Raw genomic sequence first — 21267 nt, 5'->3', positions numbered from 1 at the left:
ATGTCGACACGGATACTGACTCCAGTGTCGACGATGATGAGACTAATGTAACTTCCAGTAGGGCCACACGTTACATGATTGAGGCAATGAAAAATGTGTTACACATTTCTGATGTTACCCCCGGTACCACAAAAAAGGGTATAATGTTTGGGGAGAAAAAACTACCAGTAGCTTTTCCTCCATCTGAAGAGTTAAATGAAGTGTGTGAAGAAGCGTGGGCTTCCCCTGATAAAAAGATGGTAATTTCTAAGAGGTACTAATGGCGTACCCTTTGCCGCCAGAGGATAGGTCACGCTGGGAAACATCCCCTAGGGTGGATAAGGCGCTCACACGCTTGTCGAAGAAGGTGGCACTACCGTCTCCGGATACGGCCGCCCTGAAGGAATCTGCTGATAGAAAGCAGGAGGCTATCCTGAAATCTATATATACACACACAGGTGTGATACTGAGACTGGCTATAGCTTCAGCCTGGATGTGCAGCGCTGCTGCTGCGTGGTCAGATTCCCTGTCAGAAAATATAGATACCCTAGATAGGGACACTATTTTGCTGAACGTAAAGCATATAAAAGACGCACTTTTATACATGAGGGATGCACAGAGGGATATTTGTCGGCTGGCATCCAAAATTAGTGCAATGTCCATTTCTGCCAGGAGAGGGTTATGGACTCGGCAGTGGACAGGTGATGCAGATTCCAAATGACACATGGAAGTTCTGCCTTATAAGGGTGAGGAATTGTTCGGGGATGGTCTCTCGGACCTCGTTTCCACAGCAACAGCTGGGAAGTCTACATTTTTGCCCCATGTTCCCTCACAACCAAAGAAAGCACCGTATTATCAGGTACAGTCCTTTCGGCCCAATAGGGGCAAGCGGGTTAAAGGCGCGTCCTTTCTGCCCAGAGGTAGAGGGAAAAAGCTGCAACATACAGCCAGTTCCCAGGAGCAAAAGTCCTCCCCCGCTTCCTCAAAGTCCACAGCATGACGCTGGGGCTCCACAGGCAGAGCCAGGTACGGTGGGGGCCCGTCTCAAGCATTTCAGCAAGCAGTGGGCTCGCTCACGGGTGGATCCCTGGATCCTTCACATAGTATCTCAGGGGTACAAACTGGAATTCGAGACGTCTCCCCCCCGCCGTTTCCTCAAATCTGCCTTGCCAACCACTCCCTCAGGCAGGGAGGCAGTGTTACAGGCAATTCAAAAGCTGTATTCACAACAAGTGATAGTAAAGGTGCCCCTACTTCAACAAGGAAGGGGTTACTATTCCACAATGTTTGTGGTACCGAAACCGGACGGTTCGGTGAGACCCATTTTAAATTTGAAATCCTTGAACACATATATCAAAAAATTCAAGTTCAAGATGGAATCGCTCAGGGCGGTCATTGCGAGCCTGGACGAAGGAGATTACATGGTATCGCTGGACATCAAGGATGCTTACCTACATGTCCCCATTTACCATCCTCACCAGGAGTACCTCAGGTTTGTGGCACAAGATTGTCATTACCAATTCCAGACGTTGCCATTCGGTCTCTCCACGGCTCCGAGGGTCTTTACCAAGGTAATGGCGGAAATGATGATACTCCTTCGAAGGAAGGGAGTTTTAATTATCCCGTACTTGGACGATCTCCTGATAAAGGCGAGGTCCAGAGAACAGTTATTGGTAGGGGTAGCACTATCTCGGGAAGTGCTGCAACAGCACGGCTGGATTCTAAACATTCCAAAGTCACAGCTGGTCCCTACGACACGCCTGCTGTTCCTAGGGATGGTTCTGGACACAGAACAGAGAAAAGTGTTTCTCCCGGAGGAGAAGGCCAAGGAGCTGTCATCTCTAGTCAGAGGCCTCCTAAAACCAAAACAGGTGTTGGTGCATCACTGCACGCGGATCCTGGGAAAAATGGTAGCTTCCTACGAAGTGATTCCATTCGGCAGGTTTCATGCAAGAACCTTTCAGTGGGACCTGTTGGACAAGTGGTCCAGATCGCATCTTCAGATGCATCGTCTGATAACCCTGTCTCCAAGGACAAGGGTGTCTCTGCTGTGGTGGCTGCAGAGTGCTCATCTTCAAGAGGGCCGCAGATTCGGCATACAGGACTGGGTCCTGGTGACCACGGATGCCAGCCTTCGAGGCTGGGGAGCAGTCACACAGGGAAGAAACTTCCAAGGACTATGGACAAGTCAGGAGACTTCCCTGCACATAAATATTCTGGAACTAAGGGCCATTTACAATGCCCTAAGTCAGGCAAAACCCCTGCTTCAAAACCAGCCGGTACTGATCCAGTCAGACAACATCACGGCAGTCGCCCATGTAAATCGACAGGGCGGCACGAGAAGCAGGACGGCGATGGCAGAAGCCACAAGGATTCTCCGATGGGTGGAAAATCACGTGTTAGCACTGTCAGCAGTGTTCATTCCGGGAGTGGACAACTGGGAAGCAGACTTCCTCAGCAGGCACGACCTCCACCCGGGAGAGTGGGGACTTCATCCAGAAGTCTTTCAAATGATTGTAAACCAGTGGGAAAAACCACAGGTGGACATGATGGCATCCCGCCTAAACAAAAAGCTAGAAAAATATTGCGCCAGGTCAAGAGACCCGCAGGCGATAGCTGTGGACGCTCTGGTAACACCGTGGGTGTACCGATCGGTTTATGTGTTCCCTCCTCTTCCTCTCATACCAAAGGTACTGAGGATAATAAGGAGAAGAGGAGTAAGAACTATACTCATTGTTCCGGATTGGCCATGAAGAGCGTGGTATCCGGAACTTCAAGAAATGATGTCAGAGGACCCATGGCCTCTACCGCTCAGACAGGACCTGCTGCAGCAGGGGCCCTGTCTGTTCCAAGACTTACCGCGGCTGCGTTTGACGGCATGGCGGTTGAACACCGGATCCTGAAGGAAAAGGGCATTCCGGAGGAAGTCATTCCTACGCTGATAAAAGCTAGGAAAGAAGTAACCGCGAACCATTATCACCGCATATGGCGAAAATATGTTGCATGGTGTGAGGCCAGGAAGGCCCCAACGGAAGAATTTCAGCTGGGCCGGTTCCTGCACTTCCTACAGTCAGGGGTGACTATGGGCCTTAAATTGGGTTCCATTAAGGTCCAGATTTCGGCTTTATCGATTTTCTTCCAGAGAGAATTGGCTTCACTACCTGAAGTTCAGACTTTTGTTAAGGGAGTGCTGCATATTCAGCCCCCTTTTGTGCCTCCAGTGGCACCTTGGGATCTCAACGTGGTGTTGGATTTCCTAAAGTCACATTGGTTTGAGCCACTGAAAACCGTGGATTTAAAATATCTCACGTGGAAAGTGGTCATGTTGTTGGCCTTGGCTTCGGCCAGGCGTGTTTCAGAATTGGCGGCTTTGTCATGTAAAAGCCCTTATCTGATTTTCCATATGGATAGGGCAGAATTGAGGACTCGTCCCCAGTTTCTCCCCAAAGTGGTATCAGCTTTTCATCTGAACCAACCTATCGTGGTGCCTGCGGCTACAAATGACTTGGAGGCTTCCAAGTTGTTGGATGTAGTCAGGGCCCTAAAAATGTATGTTTCCAGGACAGCTGGAGTCAGAAAGACTGACTCGCTCTTTATCCTGTATGCGCCCAACAAGTTGGGTGCACCTGCTTCTAAGCAGACTATTGCTCGCTGGATCTGTAGTACGATTCAGCTTGCACATTCTGCGGCTGGACTGCCGCATCCTAAATCAGTAAAAGCCCATTCCACGAGGAAAGTGGGCTCTTCTTGGGCGGCTGCCCGAGGGGTCTCGGCTCTTCAACTTTGCCGAGCTGCTACTTGGTCAGGGGCAAACACGTTTGCTAAATTCTACAAATTTGATACCCTGGCTGAGGAGGACCTTGAGTTCTCTCATTCGGTGCTGCAGAGTCATCCGCACTCTCCCGCCCGTTTGGGAGCTTTGGTATAATCCCCATGGTCCTTACGGAGTCCCCAGCATCCACTTAGGACGTTAGAGAAAATAAGAATTTACTCACCGGTAATTCTATTTCTCATAGTCCGTAGTGGATGCTGGGCGCCCATCCCAAGTGCGGATTGTCTGCAATACTTGTATATAGTTATTGCTTAACTAAAGGGTTATTGTTGAGCTATCTGTTGAGAGGCTCAGTTGTTATCATGCTGTTAACTGGGTATTGTATCACGAGTTATACGGTGTGATTGGTGTGGCTGGTATGAGTCTTACCCGGGATTCAAAATCCTTCCTAATTGTGTCAGCTCTTCCGGGCACAGTATCCTAACTGAGGTCTGGAGGAGGGTCTTAGTGGGAGGAGCCAGTGCACACCAGTAGTCTAAAGCTTTCTTTGTAGTTGTGCCCAGTTTCCTGCGGAGCCGCTAATCCCCATGGTCCTTACGAAGTCCCCAGCATCCACTACGGACTATGAGAAATAGAATTACCGGTGAGTAAATTCTTATTATCCAAATGACGAGGTGAATGGCTGGTCTGCCTGTTTCTACGCACTGGTTCTGCGCGGTATCTGAGGTAAGTCTGGCTCAAAGCGTAACTAAAATAATAACTCTCTTTAACTAGCTGTTTCCTTTGAACAAAGGGTAATACAGTTCCCCTTTAAAGCTGACTGCTTCTTTAATAGCTAGAACGTCTCAAATATGGTTTGCAAGCAATGGTAATGCATCAAATATGAGATGGGCTTTCTTTTTATATCCCCTTCAGATGACGTGGACCTATATTAGTCCATAGCACAGTGCAGCCTTAAATCCCCTTCAGCGGGAGACCCTGGTCCAGCTATCTTAGTCTATAATACAGTGCAGCCTTAAATCCCCTTCAGCGTGAGGCCGCAGTTCATCACTATCTGACAGGGCACTGAGTTAATTTTCCCTTCACCCTGAGGCCCTTCTCTGTGTCAGTGTTCATGCGGGCCCTCCCCTCACCATGTATGGAATGCTTGGGAGCCGCCTACCGCCTTATTAGGTGTCACTCACGAGTACAGGATCCTCCTTGCTCCGATCGGGTTGGTGGAGCCGTTCTCTGCCGCCGCCCGGCGGACGTCACGGAGGAAGGTCCCGTCTTATACTGCAGCCGGTCTCCTCCTGCGTTCACGGGTCACTGCGCTCCCACCGCAATCACCGGAGCCACGCGGCTGTCACCGGAGACTAGATCAGGTAAGTCCCTTCTGTCCGCTCCGGGTCCCGGGAGTCAGCCGCGGTTCTTTCTCTGCTCGTCCCGTTGTGTCAGCAACGCAGTCCTTCCTCCTCGACTCCTCGCCTCAGAAAAAGCCCCTCACGGTCCTCCGCTCCTCGCTCTTAAAGACTCTCCCCAGGTCCCCGGATCAGTCCCGCTCTCCTCACGCACCGGCTCCTATACTTCAGTTGTCCCCATAACACCCCCCAATCCTGGCAGTGGACAAGTCCTGGGGCCACGAGCCCATCAGTTTTCCTAGGCTAATAGCGGTTTCGCCCAAACTATTTACCCTCCGTGAGGGTGATATCCATTTCCCTGAAAGTCTTTGCCCTCTGTGAGGGTATTATGCATTTTAATAACTTTTACCACTGAGTGGCATTTTAATAAAAAAAAAAACACCATAAACTTTACTATAATTATTACCATAACTTATTTAACATATATTGTACTATTTTACTAGGGCAGGGTACTACAGATGGCTTTAGATTTGATCTCATCTTGCCCATATCTGAAGTGGTTCAGCTATTTTTCCTATGAACTTTAAATCCGCAAGATAAGTTTCTGGCCAAGTCAGACTGAAGGTGAATAAGGAAGTTCCTTTAGGTAGAATGGCTTTTTTCGAGTTGCCTCCAATACGTAACCTGTACCCCTCACTTGTGGGCGTGGTTCCCAAGATGGGGGTTGATCAGTGGGTTGCCCTTAAATAGGTTGACAGTCAATAGGTCAACCCCATATGGTCGACATGCAGTAGGTCGACTGAGTCAAAAGGTCAACAGGGTCAATAGGTCAACATTAAAAAGGTAGACACCACAAACGGTCGACACAGTCAAAAGGTCAACATTTATTATTTATTTATTACCAGTTACATATATAGCGCACACATATTCTGCAGTGCTTTACAGAGAATATTTGGCCATTCACATCAGTCCCTACCCCATTGGAGCTTACAATCTATATTCCCTACCACATGTACACACATTCACACTAGGGATAATTTTGTTGGAAGCCAATTAACCTACCAGTATATTTTGGGGATTGTGGGAGGAAACCGGAGTACCCGGAGGAAACCCATGCAAGTACGGGGAGAATATACAAACCCTGCACAGAAAGGGCCATGGTGGGAATTAAACCCATGACCTTAGTGCTGTGAGGCAGTAATGCTAACCATTACACCATCCGTACTGCCCTGGCAACATGGCAACTGTTGACACAAAAAAGGTTGATGCAAGTGGGGGGTTTTTGTGTCAGTTTGTATGTTTACCTACATGTAAGCCAAATTAGTGGAAATGTGTACCCTTGCGGGCTCGCTTCAGTGAAGGTTACTATACCCAATCATACTCCACATGGATAGTAAATGATGAAATGGTTAAGAAAAAACAAAACAACTTGTGTCGACCATATGTGTGTCAACCATTGTCATGTTGACTATTTGAACCTGTCAACCTTTTAAACCTGTCGACCTTAAGCATTGGCGACCTTTTACATGTCGACCTTTTGACCATGTCAACCTTTTGTACCTGTCGACCTTATGCATGTTGACCATATTGGGTTGACCTATTGACTGTCGATCTAATGTCTATCATCCGGAACCCCCCAATATAGCCCTAGACACACCCTGCCCCACCATTGATAACAGCTAGTGTAGAGAAGTGTACCAGTTGTTTGCACAAGCACTTGATGAAGAACTGCATGTCCGAGGCACTAATAGCCGTGCTGGACGTCAAGTCCATCTACTGTTTGTTGTCTCTGCACCCCTCTTCTTTTCAATTCATAGGTTTCAAATTAAAGGATGGGTATTACTTTGACAAGCACTTGTCTTTGGGCAGTTCAAGCAGGCACTGAACACCATAGGGTAGCTCACCCCTTTTTTTGTGGACTCTGCTGCTTTGGTGGGTTGCGAGAAACTGCTGTTCTCAGTCAAGGCCCTGTTTTAGCAGGAGTAAAACACTATTTGCCTCTTTATTTTGACTGAAAATTGACAAGGTTAGCAAACTGCAGGCTTGAGAGGAAGTTTCACCCCACTAAGGCAGGTACAGTTTCTGTCTGGGCTCCTTAATTTTGTTATCCCCATGGACAGGATCCTCTGGCAGCAGCTAAAGAGGACCACAGTTTGTTCTAGATGCTGCATCATCAGTTGCACCTGCCCACGGGTATTCGGGATACTCTGACAATGTGGCAGGTTTTTCTGTGCAATTTCAATATAATCTACATATGGCAAAAAGAGAAATTAATGAGCCCTGAGCTACAGCTGTTCACAGATGCAGTAGGGGACATGGGTATCTGGGCCTTCCTCGTAGGTTGTTGGTGTGCTGCACCTTGACCCATCTTAAGGGTGAAAGTAGGTTTAACTAGAATACTATTGGTTCTAGAGCTTTAACCCTAATTGTTGCAGTGGAACGCTGGGTAGAATACTTGCAGGACATGCACATCAGTTTCTAGTGTGACAACTTGGGGGTGGTTCATGCAATTAACAACCACTGCACTGCTTCATGTCCATCATTGCAACTGCTCAGACACCTAGTGCTGGTTTGTCTGCAGAACAATATTACCTACAGTATATAGCGCGACACATGCTGGAGGCGACAATCTGGTTGCAGATGCTTTGTCTTGGTTGCGATGGGATAGGTTTCAGCAGCTAACGTCTTTGGCCTGTCCAGCTGATGAGGAATGTCCATCTCATGTTTGGCAGATCCTCAAGGCAGCATGGAAAACCTAGCAGTTAATTCCCTATAAGCTGCAATGTACTGCAAGTACAATGCTGCCTGGAAAGCATGGCAAAAAGTTTCTTGAGGGCAACCCAGTTAAAATCAGCAGGTAGGCTCTATTACACTACATCTGGGAGAGCTACGGTTCAGGGCATTTCAGGGACATATTTGTCCACTCCAGTTGGCAACCCATTACGTAACAATGTCTGGTCATCATCGCATGATAGTGGTGCACCAAATTTCAGTTCTAAGTTGTTTCAGAATGGAATGATAACTACTGCTGCCATGTAACGGTTGTCCATTAGTATCATGAAGGCACTGGGAAGGTGTAAAAGTGATAGTGTCATTAGACCAGGCAGGAAAGCAGATGGGTGGCTGGTGTTGACGGGCATGTTGGGGGTGTGCCGGTGTCAGGGACTGCATCAAAGATGTAGTTCCACTGAAACCAGCAGCAAAAATTCCACTGGACAGTCTAAGCAACCATAGGGAGTTTGATGATGTGGCCGATGTCTGCTCAGTGGTGCAGTTTTTATTAGACCACAGCTGATTAGAGCTACAGCTGGTGGGCATCTGAGTTGCAGCCGCTACTGCTACAGGTTTCACCTATGAATAACCCACATTGTTATCTATGTGTGTATGTGAGTCACCTCCAATGTTATCTGTGGCCGTGTAGTGTGTGCACCCTTACTGATTTTACCTGAGTCAGTATAGGGTGGCAATGAGCACCTTCCTTGGTCTAGGCTGTAGAGTGCTCTAAATGTCTATCACAAGTAAGCTGCTGGAGCCTCGTATGAAGAAGCAGCCGCAGACAAAGACACACCCCCAGAACCATCACCACAATTTCCGTCGCCACCTCTCATCTCCCACAAATGCTCACTACCTGTCACTCACTTTGCAAATGAATCCTCACTGCGTCTGACTACGCTATTTACTCGCCAAGCATGCCCAGTGCAACTCTGATGCATGTGCAGTACAAAAAAAACACACCGCTCAACTGCACAAACAATACCATTGCATCCATCTCTGAATCAGACCTTTTGTACTTATCCTGAAATGGGAAAACATTTCTTTCTGGATTAATGTGCTTTTCACACTTAGCTGACAGTGAAAATGTGTAGAAGAGAGCAGCCCAGCCCCCAGGCCAGTAATACTGGGACAAAAATAATATTTCACATAGTTTCAGCTTGGTTATACAGGACTTGTAGGAAACACAGCAATCTGTCAGTGAGGAGGGGGAGTGACAGTGCTCACTCATACATCTCAGGAATGCATTGGCGTTTCTGCTCGCTAGCATTGAAAGATTAGTTTTCTAGTATTCTCTTCATATTCCCAAAGAGATTATATAGAAATGGATAACTTGCCAGATTGTATCTAGCAGCCAAGCGGTGATTCTTAATCACATGTCTTCTTGCCAAGCAACCACCTCAGGATTGTGCTGAGGCAATTGCTGTGAAAGCACATCCTGAGCTAGTGTAGCAGAAGATTCCAGAAGATGTGTGGGAGAGCAAACACTGTGCAAATGAAATAGAAATATTCTTGGCTATTCTCACTATATAGCCATACATAACAAAAACAAAGCTCCAGGTAGGATATAAAGGGGCTAATTCAGTAAGGATTGCAGAATTTGCCACCCATCACAGGTCAAGGCCGCCCAGCATGCTGACTGCCCCCCCCCCCCCAGCCCCCTTCAACAAGCAAAAATAGCAAACGCATCACAATTTCTGCTTGTTAGCAGAAATTGAGGATGCACCGCCATCCGCCCTGACAACACTCCATCTCCGCACTGGAACCGGAGCGTTGCCGCCCCCGCCCCGCGACCGCCTCTGCCTGATTGACAGGCAGAGGTGATCGCATTTTCTGCAGCCCCCCCCACCCTCCCCCCTGCATGTACACTCATCTTTTTCGCAGTTGTTGCGGTTGGATCGCACACTGCGAACCAACCTGAATTAGGTCCAAAATGCAAAGCAGTTAGAGGTCAAGGCTACTAAAGTTCCTTTATGAATCTGTTATTTGTTAAATATCTGGATCTGCACATTAAGATTAGAATGTGTACTTCTGCTCAAAGAAAAAAAAGGGACCCTGTACACTAGTGGCCAAAATTGTGGAAACCTTTTGGAAAATGTGTGTTTTTAGGGCTGCCGGGGTGGAGCGGGGTCGGCGTCTGTGTCTGTTCTGTGTGCCGGCCAGGGCTGCTTCCTGGTAGATGCGGCTGAGATCTCCTGGAATTTCCTGATGTTACTGTCACAATTCTCCATACTTCTCCCCAGCATCCAGGCTTTGTGCAGCATTGTTATAGGAGGATCCAGCAGTGGTTCTCCTGCACACACAAGGGTTTATTTAAACTCTTTACAGCGCTGCAGAAAGAAGCGCATAGGTTTCTATGGGGTATCGCCAGCAAAAGCTGGCGAACCCCGCAGCTGCACCGACCTGGCGGCCGGGGGATAGTACATTAGGAAAATGTGGGAAACAGGGGGTTTACCACATTTTCGGCTTAGTACATCCCGTCCTCAGTCCATTCAAAACCAAACTGGTAACAGTAGGAAAAGATCCACAACACCATGCTGTGATAGAAGAATGAAAAAACTGTGCTTGAGTGACAGAAGAATATCGTCTGGGGCAATTCAAAATGATTTACGTGAATGTGGTGTAAACATCAGTGCCAGGACTGTTTAACGCAAACTTCAATATTTTGGATTAAATGCCAGAATTCCAAGGAAAGAGTTGCTTTTATCTCTCAAACAAAGACAGAAAAGATTACAATGAGCTAAAAAAGCATATTAATTGTTCAGAAGAATAATGGAACAGTGTCACCTGGAGTGACAAAATCCACACATCCATAATTGGTAGTGATAGCATGAAATATGTCCGCAGAAATTGGAGATTTGCTATCTGAGTGTACAACACCTACTGTGAAGCATCCAGTTAGTGTTATGCTGTGGGGATGTATGACAGCAAAAGGTGTAGGACCAATTTGTGTGATCTGTGGCACTTTAAATAGCAGCAAATACATCAGTGTCCCGCAGTGAGGGTGGGGGGCAGTTGGGGGAGCGCAAACTATGCAGAGCAGTGGGTAAGCAGTGGGTGAGTAGACAATGGGGGTAATTCAGACCGGATCGTAGCAGCAAATTTGTTAGCAGTTGAGCAAAACCTGGGGTTAAAGTGGGCCAGAACGGGGTGGAACTGCGTTCCGCCAGTGGTATTTGGAGGCGCGTTACGCCTCTGCCAACCTACCTTCTACCCACCTTTCAGTCTGCCTGACTGAAATGAGTCACTCACACTGACTACGCGCTGCCGCTGAGATGGCCGCCACCACGCCTCCCCCATCAATAGATGTGGTGAGCGGGCAGTACACAGTAAGTGCCTCTCACCACCAACTAGATTACCCTTGCCTCCCATGAAGACCTAGTTGACGTCAGACACTGGGCGGAGTTGGGGGCAGAGTCAAAGGAAGCGCACGGACAAGTGAAACATGACACTGGTTATGGTGACTGAAAGGGTTCCTTCAATACTGCGGCCACCGAACATCCATGCTGTATGGCTGGCAGGTGACAGCGGGACCTGTCTGGCAAGAGTTGCATGTGTATTAAACGTGCACAAGAAGAGGGGTGGGGCTGCTTAGTGTGCCAAGGGAGGGGTTGGGGGAAGCTGTTACTTTCGCCCAGGAAGAGAGAGTGAGAGTGAGTGTGTGTGTGTGTGTGTGTGTGTGTGTGTGTGTGTGTGTGTGTGTGTGTGTGTGTGTGTGTGTGTGTGTGTGTGTGTGTGTGGTGGAGGGGCAGGGGGGGGGGGGAGGTGGTGGGTGATGCTGCTAAGTGTGCCCAGGGAGGGGATGAGAGCTGCTGTGTGTGTCCAGTGAGTGTTGTGGAGCTGCTAAGGATGCCCAGGGAGGGAGGGAGAGGAGGTGAGTTGTTGCTAATTGTGCCCAGGGACGGAGAGGGGGAGCTGCTGTGTGTGCCCAGGGAAGGGTAGGGGGAAGCTGTTAATTTTGCCCAGGGAGTGGGGGGGAATTCTTCTAACTGTGCCTAGGGAGAGGGGAGATACTGCTAATTGTGCCTAGGGAGGGGAGTATGCTGCTAATTGTGTCCAGTGAGGGGGATATGCTGCTAATTGTGTCCAGTGAGGGGGGTATGCTGCTAATTGTGTCCAGGGAGGGGGGTATGCTGCTAATTGTGCCCAGAGAGGGAGAAGGTGAGCTGCTAAGTGTGCCCAGGGAGGGGTTGGGACAGGGGTTAAAGTGAGCCGGAACAGAGCGGAACTGCGTTCCGTCAGTTCCACTTGGAGACGGAACGCAGTTCTGCCTCCTCCGGCTCACCTAACCCAAAGTGTGACCGACGTCGCAGGGAGATGCTGGGCACCCACTGAGATTGTGTTACCACAATGTAAGCGGCGCTTCTACTGGGGACAAACTACATAGGGGCATTGCTACTGGGGGCATTACTACTGGGGGGCTAACTACAGGGGCTAAACTACTGGGGGCATTACTACTGGCGGCAAACTACATAGCGGCTAACTACTGGGGGCATAACTACTGGGGCATTACTACGGGGGGGCTAACTACAGGGGCTATACTACTGGGGGCATTACTAGAGGGGGCATTACTAGAGGGGGCATTACTACAGAGGGGCTAAACTAAACTACATGGGTGGTAAACTACTGGGGGCATTACTACTGGGGGGCTAAACTACATGGGGCAAACTACATGAGAGCTAAACTACAGGGAGGCTAAACTACTGGGGGCATTCCGTAACTACAGGGGTTAAACTACTGGGGGCATTACCACTGGGAGGCTAAACTAAAGGGGGCGTAAACTACTGGGGGTCATAACTGCAGGGGCATTACCACTGGGGGCTAAACTACTGGGGGCATAACTACTCGGGCTAAACTATAGAGGGCTAAACGACTGGGGGCATTTACTATTGGGGGCAATACTACACAGGGGCATTACCATTAAGGGCATTACTACTGGGGGCACTACTAATGAGGGCATTGTAAAGGGGGCACGTCATAAGGGGCATCACTCCTGGGGACATAAGGGGCACTACTACTGGGGGTATTGCATAAGGGGCACCACTTCTATGGGGTCTATATAAGGGGCACTACCACTGTGGGTACTACCAGTACAGTGGACATTGCATAAGGGGCACTACTACTGTGGACACTGTATAAGGGACTCTACTGCTGTGGTCATTATGTGTATTACGGGGTGCTACTGCTGTGGTCATTATGTGTATTTGGGGTGGTACTACTGTGGGCTTTGTGTATAAGGGGCACTAATGTGTGTCATAACTTGAATAAGGGACACTACCATACCTCCCAACATGACCCTCTCCAAGAGGGGCACAATGCTCTGCTTCTGGACTTTTCTCTTAATGTATGATTGCCGGCACCTGTTTTGAACAGCTTAATGGATAAGAAAGGTGTTTCAGCACAGGTGATGGCAATAATACATTAAGGGAAAAGTCCTGGAGCAGAGCATTGTGTCCCTCCTGGAGAGGGTCATGTTGGGAGGTATGCACTACTATGTGGTGTAATGTGAATAAGATTGTGCTACTGTGTGGCAGAATTTTAATTTGTGATACAATTGTGTGACCATGCCCCTTTCCTTTTGAGACCACGACCCTTTTGGGGCGCACACCGTAGGCGCGCAGAATTGAAACAAAAATAAACAAACTGAGACCTTGTTCACAGGTTGTTTAGGTACCGGCGCTTTAAATCAATCAAGTGTCTATCAGTGTTCCAGCTGCTGAGTGAACACAGCCTGCCAAGCTATGTATATGGAAATAAAACAGATGAATATAGAAAAAACACTGCGCTTGGGACACTGGTAAATATAAATAATTAAATATCTAAAAGTGCTATCTGTCAGAATGAATAGACTCAGTAAAGCTCATTCATATAAAAAAAAAATCTTTGTTTTATAAACATAAATTCACAAACAACATACCGGTACTTGTTTTCATATAAAAACAATTAGCACATGTCTATGAGCTTGCAAGCTCCAGATATTGGTTATTAAAATAAACTGTTTTACAATGGAAATAACAAGGTACACTAATAAACAGTAGCAATATTTGAATACTAGTTAGTAAAATTGCTGGGATAAATGTCTCTCCTGAAGGATATGTAAAACTGCAACACTGGCGTCCCAGTGGGGTTAAGTTGTTAGTAATCTGCTAGTTGGCTCTCACAGTACATTCACCTAATGATTAGTATGATAGTAACAGCATGCAGTCACGTATTGACATGTATAGTTACCACCGTGCTGGTTCCTGTATAGCAATCAGGGATCCTGTAGCAATAGTGTGCACGTGGTATGTAAAGCAATGTTCATTTGAAGGGCTGCAGCATTTGGATAGATCAGTGCACTGCCTATCCGCTGTATGAAAAGACCGTCTCCGTGATGTGTACAAAGAAAAACCTGCGGCTGTGTATATCTCTGCAGACGTCAACCGCCGCGGCGAGGCTAGTGGACCGCACACAGGGCCGGTTCGAGCCCTCTCTGTGCCCCGGGCAGGAAATGGGGGGGTGGCTTAATACAGGGGGCGTGGTCAGTTACGCCCCCTGTAAGTAGTAGCTCCGCTTAAATGCTGAGCAGTGCGCGATGACGTCATCGCGCACCGCACAGCAAAAGGTCCTCTCTACGAAGGGAAACTAGATGTGTAGCGTCTAGTTCCCTTCGTGGAGAGGACCTTTGCTGTGCGGTGCGCGATGACATCATCGTGCACCGCTCAGCAAAGGTCCGCTCCACGAAGGGAAACTAGATGCGTAGCATCTAGTTCCCTTCACAGGGGACACAGCTGCACAGCCGGGGGACACAGTGGGCAGCGGAGGGCACAGCAGTGGCTAGTTCCCTTCGTGGAGAGGACCTTTGCTGTGCGGTGCGCGATGACGTCATCGCACACCGCTCAGCAAAGGTCCTCTCCACGAAGGGAAACTAGACGCGTAGCGTCTAGTTCCCTTCACAGGGGACATAGCCGCACAGCCGGGGGACACAGCGGGCAGCGGCGGGCACAGCAGTGGCGGATCTTGCCATGGTGCGGCCCCTCCGGATGGCGCCAGTGACCTCCGGAAGGCGGCGTCCCGGGCAAAAGTCCTGCTTGCCCGTGGCAAGATCCGCTACTGAGCGCACACCCCACAGACGGACCCTGACTTGAATAAGTCACCAGTTGCTAGGAGACGAAATGCACTGACGCCCACTTCCTTTCGTTTGCACTCTCTCGCTGTTGGACCTTCTGGCTACCTTCTACAGCTATCTGGCTCTCACATCATACCTCCATTGCCCGACAGTACTCTCCTGCTGCTGGGTGGTCCGCGTTCAGTTTGTTTTAATAACCAATATCTGGAGCTTGCAAGCTCATAGACATGTGCTAATTGTTTTTATATTGTTTGTGAATTTATGTTTATAAAACAAAGATTTTTTTTATATGAATGAGCTTCACTGAGTCTATTCATTCTGACAGACAGCACTTTTAGATATTTAATGATTTAAATTACCAGTATCCCATGCGCAGTGTTTTTTCTATATTCGTCTGTAGGCGCGCACAATTACCACAATACCTTTATTACATGGGTACCAGGGGGAGGGGGAGTGTGTTCCACCACCTCTCTAGGACCACTTTAAGCACTGGGCAAAACCATGTGCACTGCGGGGGGGAAGGGGCAGATTTAACCTGTGTAGAGAGAGTTAAATTTGGGTGGGGTGTGTTCAAACTGAAATCTAAATTGCAGTGTAAAAATAGAGCAGCCAGTATTTACCCTGCACAGAAACAATATAACCCACCCAAATCTAACTCTCTCTGCACATGTTATATCTGCCCCACCTGCAGTGCACATAGATTTGCCCATTAGGCACATGGGCCCTTATTCCGAGTTGTACGCTCGGTAATTTTCTTCGCATCGCAGCGATTTTCCGCTAATTGCGCATGCGCAATGTTCGCACTGCGACTGCGCCAAGTAAATTTGCTAAGAAGTTTGGTATTTTACTCACGGCATTACGAGGTTTTTTCTTCGTTCTGGTGATCGTAATGTGATTGACAGGAAGTGGGTGTTTCTGGGCGGAAACTTGCCGTTTTATGGGAGTGTGTGAAAAAACGCTGCCGTTTCTGGCAAAAACGCGGGAGTGGCTGGAGAAACGGGGGAGTGCCTGGGCGAACGCTGGGTGTGTTTGTGACGTCAAACCAGGAACGAAACTGACTGAACTGATCGCAGTGGCAGAGTAAGTGTCGAGCTACTCAGAAACTGCTTAGAAATTTCTAATCGCAATTTTGAGAATCTTTCGTTCGCAATTTTGCTAAGCTAAGATTCACTCCCAGTAGGCGGCGGCTTAGCGTGTGCAATGCTGCTAAAAGCAGCTAGCGAGCGAACAACTCGGAATGAGGGCCATGGTTTTGCCCAACTGCTAACAAATTTGCTGCTACGATCAGGTCTGAATTACCCCCAATATGCTTGTGCGCACAGCATCTATTCACAGTGCAGAGAGAGCCTGGGGGCAGCCCAGCATACCAGAGAGTGCTGGGAATGCCCCCACAGTGACGGAAACGGTCCCTAGGCTCCACCTTTTTTCTGACGTAGACACACCAAGGGTTCCGACCCACTGGCCACCAATGTTAGGAGGTATGTTTTTGCAGCAAAAGCTTTCCCAACAAAGTACTAATGAATATTGTGCGAAACTATGAAATGTATTCCCACAGTTCATTTTGGTCACTAGTATATATATACTGTACATATCAAAACAGCCACATTGTTTCTGTGACTATTGCAGTGTTGAGTAACCTGCAGACACAGGGGGTCATTCCGAGTTGTTCGCTCGTTATTTTTTTTCGCAACGGAGCGATTAGTCGCGAATGCGCATGCGCAATGTCCGCAGTGCGGCTGCGCCAAGTAAATTTGCTATGCAGTTAGGTATTTTACTCACGGCATTACGAGTTTTTTTCTTCGTTCTGATGATCGTAATGTGATTGACAGGAAGTGGGTGTTTCTGGGCGGAAACTGGCCGTTTTATGGGAGTGTGTGAAAAAACACTACCGTTTCTGGGAAAAACGCGGGAGTGGCTGGAGAAACGGAGGAGTGTCTGGGCGAACGCTGGGTGTGTTTGTGACGTCAAACCAGGAACGACAAGCACTGAACTGATCGCAGATGCCGAGTAAGTTTGAAGCTACTCAGAAACTGCTAAGAGGTGTGTAATCGCAATTTTGAGAATCTTTCGTTCACAATTTTAAGAAGCTAAGATTCACTCCCAGTAGGCGGCGGCTTAGCGTGTGTAAAGCTGCTAAAAGCAGCTTGCGAGCGAACAACTCGGAATGAGGGCCACAGTCTCAGGGCTAGATTAAGGGTGGTGGGGGCATAGGGGCAACAAAGTTGTGGGGGCCCCCTCTACTATACCCCTGAGTGCACCCCTGACAACCCCCCGCCAATGGCCAGATGAGCGGGTCCAGGCTGGGTAGCAGGTCATGTGACCTACTCGAGAGCAGCATTCATCGGGCTTCACGGGAGCTGTCATTGAAGTCGGTGCTGGATGTTTTCCACAGTGCAGAAGGCCATGCTGCACACAGCGCACTCTGTCAATCCGGGATTACATGTGCGCAGCCTCCAGCAACAGCAGACGTGACTATCTCAGTGTGTCGCAGAAAGTCATTGCACAATCCCACAACACTCACTATACAGGGAAGAGCTCCCCAGCATTCACTGTTAATGAACAGCTGAGCCACAGGACTGAGACTCCTCCACATTAAACAACAGTGTTGGCGCCCCTATTGTGTGGGGGCCCAGGGACGACCGCCCCTGTCGGCCCTGCTTTAATCTCGCTTTGCACAGTCTAATGTTAAAATGTTGACAATTCTGCTATTTACCATGGGGTTCATTCCGAGTTGTTCGCTCGTTATTTTTTTTCCGCAACGGAGTGATTACTTGCGAATGCGCATGCGCAATGTCCGCAGTGCGACTGCGCCAAGTAAATTTGCTATGCAGTTAGGAATTTTACTCACGTTTTTTTCTTCGTTCTGGTGATCGTAATGTGATTGACAGGAAGTGGGTGTTTCTGGGCGGAAACTGGCCGTTTTATGGGTGTGTGCGAAAAAACGCTACAGTTTCTGGGAAAAACGCGGGAGTGGCTGAAGAAACGGAGGAGTGTCTGGGCGAACGCTGGGTGTGTTTGTGACGTCAAACCAGGAACGACAAGCACTGAACTGATCGCAGATGCCGAGTAAGTTTGAAGCTACTCAGAAACTGCTAAGAGGTGTGTAATCGCAATTTTGAGAATCTTTCGTTCGCAATTTTACTATGCTAAGATTCACTCCCAGTAGGCGGCGGCTTAGCGTGTGCAAAGCTGCTAAAAGCAGCTTGCGAGCGAACAACTCGGAATGAGGGCCCATGTGCACAGTATTTATTATTATTAATATTATCCTTTATTTATGTGGCGCCACAAGGGTTCTGCAGCGCCCAATTAGAGTACATAAACAATCAAACATAAATAATCAAACAGGAAAACAGCAAGTTACAGTTGATGACAGAATAGGACAAGTACAGGGTAAATAAACAGTTACATCAGCAGATGACACTGGAATAAGTATCAGGTGGCAGAAGACTGCTGGATGTGGTACAGTTGAAGATTATTAAAGTAAGACAAAGGATAAGCACATGAGGGAAGAGGGCCCTGCTCGTGAGAGCTTACAATCTAAAGATTGAGAAAACCAGTAGTGGATTTACCTATGTGCATCCAAAGCAGCCGCTAAGGACCTGGCGGGTCACAGGGGGTCCATGACTGGGCTGGATCTGGGCACCACACCACCCTACAGAGTTGAAACTCAAATTAAACTACAGCTTCCAGCAGAAAGGGCTGTTGGAAGCTGTAGTTTATTTTGAGCATGATCACTGTAGTGCGGTGCGCACTAACCTTGACACCTGACAGCTCACCGACAGAGGCATCCCCCTCTCAGCCAATGATGAGCCACCCCTACTCAATCATCGCCCGCCTCCCTGATAACCTGACAAATTTCACACAAAAAAGAGAAAGAAGACCCTTGTGTGGGCGCACTCTTATGTTTAGTCAGAATATAAAAATGTAAATTATATCTTTAATTATTAAGATTAAAAGGATAAACTATCCTGTAAAACACACAACACAGAAGACCAACCAAATTGGCTGTACAATTGATCAATATAGAGACATGTGACTGAAAATAGGATTTTAATTACCTACCGGTAGATCCTTTTCTCGTAGTCTGTAGAGGATGCTAGGGTCCACATTAGTACCATGGGGTATAGACGGGTCCCTTGGGAACCATGGGCACTATAAGCAGGGCCGTCTTTTCGTATGGGCTCAATGGGCTCTTGCCCAAGGGCCTCAGGAGTATAAGGGCCCTAGGCTGATAGCTATGGGTCTCCTCTTTCCAGGGGTACCAGATTTTTGAAAATCGGCCCTGGGGAACCGGAGATATCCGACTTCAAAGTAGTGGTCCCCATCCAAGCCTGTTAATTGCTCTTCCCAGCCAGATATCTTGGGTTCTGTCTGACTTACAGTTTCTTTGAGGGTATAATCCAAAAGCTGGGACTTTCTCCTTTTGGGGACACTGGCAGCTTGTCTCTACTTTGTCCAGAACCAGAGATATCAGCCTTCCAGCATCCGGTCCCCGCTCCAGCTCCACACACCTAATATGCAGTTTCATATTTTCATTGGTGGATTGCTCTGACTCCTGAACTCTGATCCCCAAGTACCCAGAACCTCCTGAAAGGTGGGACTCTCCAGTGTTTTATCACATTCAAAGCTAAGAAATCTATTTCCAGGAACTGGAGATATCTGCAGTCAAGCAATCTGCCCTCCCACCAGAAAATGATAAATATGAAGCCCACTCCACTATCCACCCCTCCCCTGCTTATTAAACACCCCCTACCCCCCTGGAAGTCATGTACCAGGGCTTCTTCATTTAGCCCAATGCCCCCTTCTACAGTTTAGCCCCATCTGTGCAGTAAAGGAGTAATTAGTAGAAATTACTGCTCCAGGTCCTACATGCTGAGCGGAAGATAGAACACCCCCTACCACCTGCGGGACATCAAAGCTTCCGCTGATAGCACCCCCCACACCTACCGCTGGAGCGTGGGTAGGGGGCCCAGTGCATTGCTGTGCCCAGGGGCCTACACTGCTGTTAAGACGGCCCTGACTATAAGAGTTTAATAGTGTGGGCTGGCTCCTCCCTCTATGCCCCTCCTACCAGACTCAGTATAGAAACTGTGCCCGAGGAGACGGACAACTTCGAGAGAAGGAATTTTCACAGATAGTGGTGAGATTCACACCAGCTCACACATAACAAGGCAAACCAAGCTAACCAGCTTGAACAAGTCAGCAACAGCTGAACAACAGCACTTAACCAAGTAACAATGCAGTACTTAACCAAGGAACAAAGTAGTACCGAACCGAACCAAGTAACAACTGCAGGAGAACGAAGCGCTGGGCGGGCGCCAAGCATCCTCTACAGACTACGAGAAAAGGATTTACCGGTAGGTAATTAAAATCCTGTTTTCTCTTACGTCCTAGAGCATAGGTTCTCAAACTCGGTCCTCAGGACCCCACACAGTGCATGTTTTGCAGGTAAGCCAGCAGGTGCACAGGTGTATTAATTACTCACTGACACATTTTAAAAGGTCCGCAGGTGGAGTTAATTATTTCACTTGCGCAGAGCCGGCCCTAACCAATATGATGCCCTAGGCAAGATTTGTCTGGTGCCCCCTAGCACCACCGCTGGTTCCGCCTCTGACCTTGCACCTCTTTCCCAGCACAATCACCCCTCACCCATAGCAATCCTTATTTTGGTGTTTGTACCCCCTATATTTTAAATAGGAATAGTTCGCACATTTGGCGCACAACCCAAAAAGGGGTGTGTTTTTGCTGGCAAGGGGCATGGCCACACAATAGTAACCCCAATTCCAATTACGTCACACAGTACTGCAACATTATTCACATTTGATCATGCGATAGTGTCCATAATTCATATTACATCCCTAGCGTGTGCAATGCTGCTAAAATCTGCTAGCGAGCGAACAACTCGGAATGACCCCCAATGTCCCTTACATATATGCCGCACATTATTAATGCCCTTATACACATAATGACACACATAGTGCCCCTACTCATTTGCTGCACATTATTTGTGCCCCTATACACATAATGACACACATACAGTAGTACCCGGTTACACAAATGCCGCACATTATTAATGCCCTTATACACATAATGACACACATAGTGCCCCTTACGCACATGTTGCACATTATTAATGCATTTTTACGTGACACATATAATGGTCCTTACACATATTCTGAACACTACTGCACAACCAACCCACTCACATGCACACAGCACTCACACTGCCACTAACACTGTGACCTCTGCCTCTGCTTGGATACAGATGTGTCCTCATAAATCTTGCCTCAATGCTA

At 48.2% G+C, this 21267-nt stretch overlaps 1 long non-coding RNA gene across 1 annotated transcript in view; it reads left to right on the top strand.

The window, feature by feature from the left end:
* Window positions 1-4410: 4410 nt before the first annotated feature.
* The window catches only part of LOC135050968 (uncharacterized), an 85388-nt gene continuing 68531 nt past the window's right edge, over window positions 4411-21267 (top strand). The window contains exon 1 of the long non-coding RNA XR_010241956.1: window positions 4411-4477. This is a non-coding gene — a long non-coding RNA (uncharacterized LOC135050968). The remainder of the gene's footprint in view (window positions 4478-21267) is intronic.

Source organism: Pseudophryne corroboree, chromosome 2 (assembly GCF_028390025.1).
Source record: "Pseudophryne corroboree isolate aPseCor3 chromosome 2, aPseCor3.hap2, whole genome shotgun sequence".
NCBI lineage: Eukaryota > Metazoa > Chordata > Amphibia > Anura > Myobatrachidae > Pseudophryne > Pseudophryne corroboree.
The sequence above is the reverse complement of the archived record's forward strand: the minus strand, read 5'-3'. Positions and strand labels throughout refer to the sequence as shown.